The following is a 4,090-nucleotide window of genomic DNA, read 5'->3' as shown; positions in this document are numbered from 1 at the left end:
AATTCTCTTGCCTCCACTTCTGAAGTATGAAATTCCAGGAATGTAGCTGTTGTGTTTTATAAAAAGATAAGGAGAGAAGGAATATGTTTAGTGCAGGTGTAGTCAGATATGGGTTAAGGGGGTGCCTCCGAGGGCTCATGTTGAGGAATCCCTTTTCCCCTGAGGGACCAGCCACATGATGGTATCTTGTAGAATAGAGTTTATTCAGAGCATGGGCAGGGGAGTTAGGAGAGTAGTAGAGACAGGGAAAAGCAGAGAGAGAGGGACTGAGGGAGGGAGGGAGGGAGGGAGGGAGAGGGGGAGAGGGGGAGGGAGAGGGAGAGGGAGGAAGAGAGAGAGAGAGAGAGAGAGAGAGAGAGAGAGAGAGAGAGAGAGAGGGAGGGAGGGAGAGGGAGGGAGAGGGAGAGAGAAGAGAAGTCAAGGCTGGCCATGAGCAAGTGGAGAGAGATGGGGAGAGAGGGGGAGGTAAGGGGCCAGAGAACAGAACAGGAGCAAGAAGGCAAGAACAAGAGAGCTGAGGGTCAAGCAGTCCCTTTTTATAGTGAGTCAGGCATACCTGGCTATTGCCAAGTAACTGTGGGGCGGAGCTTAGACAAAATGCTAACAATACCGCTCTACCTGGCTGAAATTTGAGGCTTCCTACAGAAATGGATATATGACTATAAAACAAGCAGTCGGGGAACAAGACCCTTGCCTACCCTTCCGAAGGTGCACACCTTGTGTGTTTGTTCTTTTGTTGTGAGACATGGTTGTGTGGTCCAGGATGGCTTCGATTGATCCATTGGAAGTTCCTCTTGCCAGAGTCTCCTACGTGCAGGAATTACAGGCATGTGCTATCCTGCTGGGTGTTTACTTGGCTTATGACAAAGGCTCAAGTTCCAAACTAGCCCCTGGGCCTTGTCAAGCATTACAAAGAGGGGGTGGTTCTAAGGTATCTTCATTCTTGTGGGAAGTAGATAACTCATACCTGGGAAACACTTTGTGACTAATATGCCCTGACGGTATAAGACTGAAATCTTGCCCTGACTAAGCCTGTCAGGCAGATTGTCTTCAGCCCCACTCGCTGCTCCATTTCCCAGAGAAGCATGAAGCAGCTGCTATGATGCTATTACTTCTACTTCTGATTTCTACCGTCTGTCTGCCTCTGTCTCCATCTACAACGAAATAACAGTGAATCATATCTGCGGGGCACAAGACAATTCAGCATTGCTAGTCTAGAAAAGCTGCGTGTGTTAGAGCAAATAGCACAGGAAGAGAATGTGGATTTAGCTCATCCTTAATAATCCATCACAAGGCAGAGCCAAACATATAGAAAGTGGGCACAACCAGCCTTGTCTAGAACATTCTCAGTATAAAGGAGTGCACTATACTGCATGGGAATTTGGGGCTAAATTCTCGTAGTTTCTGACCTGACTCAACAAGGTCACCGAACTTTTCATATTCAATATCTTGTAGCTAACAATAACCTTATGAAAAGGTGTTAATATTAATTTAAACTCTAGAAGTATCAGCCGGGCAGTGGTGGCACACGCCTTTAATCCTAGCACTTGGGAGGCAGAGGCAGGTGGACTTCTGAGTTCGAGGCCAGCCTGATCTACAGAGTGAGTTCCAGGATAGCCAGGGCTACACGGAGAAACCCTGTCTCGAAAAACCAAAACAAACAAACAAACAAACAAACAAACAAAAAACCTCTAGTAGTATCACATAGTAAGCCTTCAAACATATTTGGGCTCCTTCTTTCATCTAGGGCCAAAGAAATGGAATAATACTTATTATTATTATTACTATGACTTGCTTAGTGTTAATATGCATAGTGTTAGACACCGTTCTAAGAGCTTTACCTACACTGGCTTTTTAAGTCTTCATAGCAACTCAAGACAGACAAGGGTTTTCATCCCCATATTACAGGACTTAACCCTGGCCATGTACCCCTATAGCATACTTACCCAGCCAACAGCAGTGTGGCCATGACTGTGACACTAACGTATAAAGGCTTTCAGCTTTATATTCTGAAGTCTGACACAAAGGCTTTTATTCCCTTATTAATATAGGATGACTTCGTAGAAAACATTCATTTTCATAATATGGTAAAAGATACTTCCTGTCATTTAGTATGATTCAACTTCCTACAGGTTTGGTAGCTGGTAGTTGGATGTTAGCTTTTCCCTAACTAAACTGCCCTTGATAGTCCCCATGCATCACACAGTCCGTTATGGGATAAGAGCAAGCACCATGAATAGACAGTGAAGTCATAATTAATGGGGGTAGATGTGATTTCATCGAAAAGGCATGGGAAGATAAGAAGGCATTTAGGCATTTCCAAAATAAGATCGGGCTGTTGAGATAGTAAAGGCTCTTGATGACCAACCAGGCTGGAAACCTGAGATTGATCCTGAAAACTGAGTTCAATCCTCAGAATGCACTGGGTAGAAGGGGTAGGAGAACAGATTCCCACAGGTTGTCCTCTGATCCTCACATGTGCGTGGGGTCACACACACACACACACACACTCTGAATGAACAAATGAATATGTTTATAAAACAGAAGTTCAGAACTGGTTCTTGGGAGGCTCATGTATGTTTGTTCTAGAAACCTATGATCAACATTCCCCACCCCAAGACTCAGGTAGGGAACAGAAAAATGTCTTATGTATATTTGCTTGTGGCCATTTCATTTGTCCCGCAGGCAGATCTGATTTCTGCTGACCTCTTCATAAACATTACTGTCTACCAAACAAAACCAGCCTCAGTGGGTTCCCGCCCTCGCACTCTGTCTGTCGCCAGCCTACTTCTTTGCTGCTCTTTTCTACCACACTTCAGGCCTTTTGCTCTTCCCTCTGTGCCTGTTAAGCTTCGCACTGCAGAAGGAGGCATACGTTGTCTAGATCTTCCAGCCATCTATTAAGTGTTCAGGACTCTGATTTAGCTGTATTTCTCTCTTGTTGTGTACTCCAGGTAACCCCACTTCATAATCGCTTTTCCTTCCTGGATTTTCTAAACCACAAAATGATCTTTCTGACTTAGAACCTGATCCCCAATCATCTTACACATATTTTATATATGTATCCTTCTGTGCCAGCTGAGTGCATGCCTAATTGGTACAGTGAAGGTCATGCTAATCTCTGAACAGTCTTTCCAGTGGATGCTGTCACTAAATCTTGGGTTGCTTGGATTGCATTTTTATATAGCAGGGTAAAGTATTTTTGGGTCTCTGTTTTGATTTGCAAGCCTACCCCAAAGACTAAGCCAGCCAATAGACTCCTTTCACAGTGACACTACGGTAGTACAAACCCTGAAAGCCAGCAAGGAAATTCAGCCACAAGCATTTCAAGACTTATTTAACTAAAGAATTCATTCCATCAAAAAGCATGACATTGATTTCTTTTATTATCCAGCATATGAATAAGAATTACTATAGTGATTAATTCATAGCAACAATCATTTATTTTTAGAAAAAAATTAATAAGGAAGGCACAATGAAAATATTATAGAATCTCATTCAGGCACTCTTTACATATACTCTCATTATAACTTCATGGTGCTTTATAGTTGATAGATTACTTTATGGCTTACTCTTCATCGTCCCAAGGAAGATAGACTCATTACCAATCTACAAATAAGAAACCCAAGGTCTACCGAAGAAACGACTGGTGATTGATTAAGTGCTACATCTCAGTCTCAAATACAGTTTGTCTGGTTCAATCCTGGGTGGAGTCTTCCACAAGAAAAGTCTCTCCAGACTCGTCTAGTCCTTGCTCCGTGTGCTGCCCCAGCCACACTTGAATAACGGCTCCTTCTCTCCATGCTGAAGAATCGCCGCTCCAGCATGGTCCAGTCTCTGGTAGCTTCTAGGCCTCTCAAGTCACTCTGAAGACTCTCTTTCCATGTTGTAATTGCTTCCTCTGCCTTAAACGTTACCCTATATTCTGTCTAATTGTCTCCCTCCTATCACCTTAATCCTATCTAAAGATGTGCCATATGGATTCTAGTGGAGAGGCGTTAGCTAAACCAGATGTACAGGATGAGGCTACTCAAGTAAACTGAACACTCACCGGTTTCAGCTGAGCTTTATGCGACTGCGAATGTTCCCA

Source organism: Mastomys coucha, unplaced genomic scaffold (genome assembly GCF_008632895.1).
Source record: "Mastomys coucha isolate ucsf_1 unplaced genomic scaffold, UCSF_Mcou_1 pScaffold12, whole genome shotgun sequence".
NCBI lineage: Eukaryota > Metazoa > Chordata > Mammalia > Rodentia > Muridae > Mastomys > Mastomys coucha.
This window is presented reverse-complemented; position numbering follows the sequence as displayed.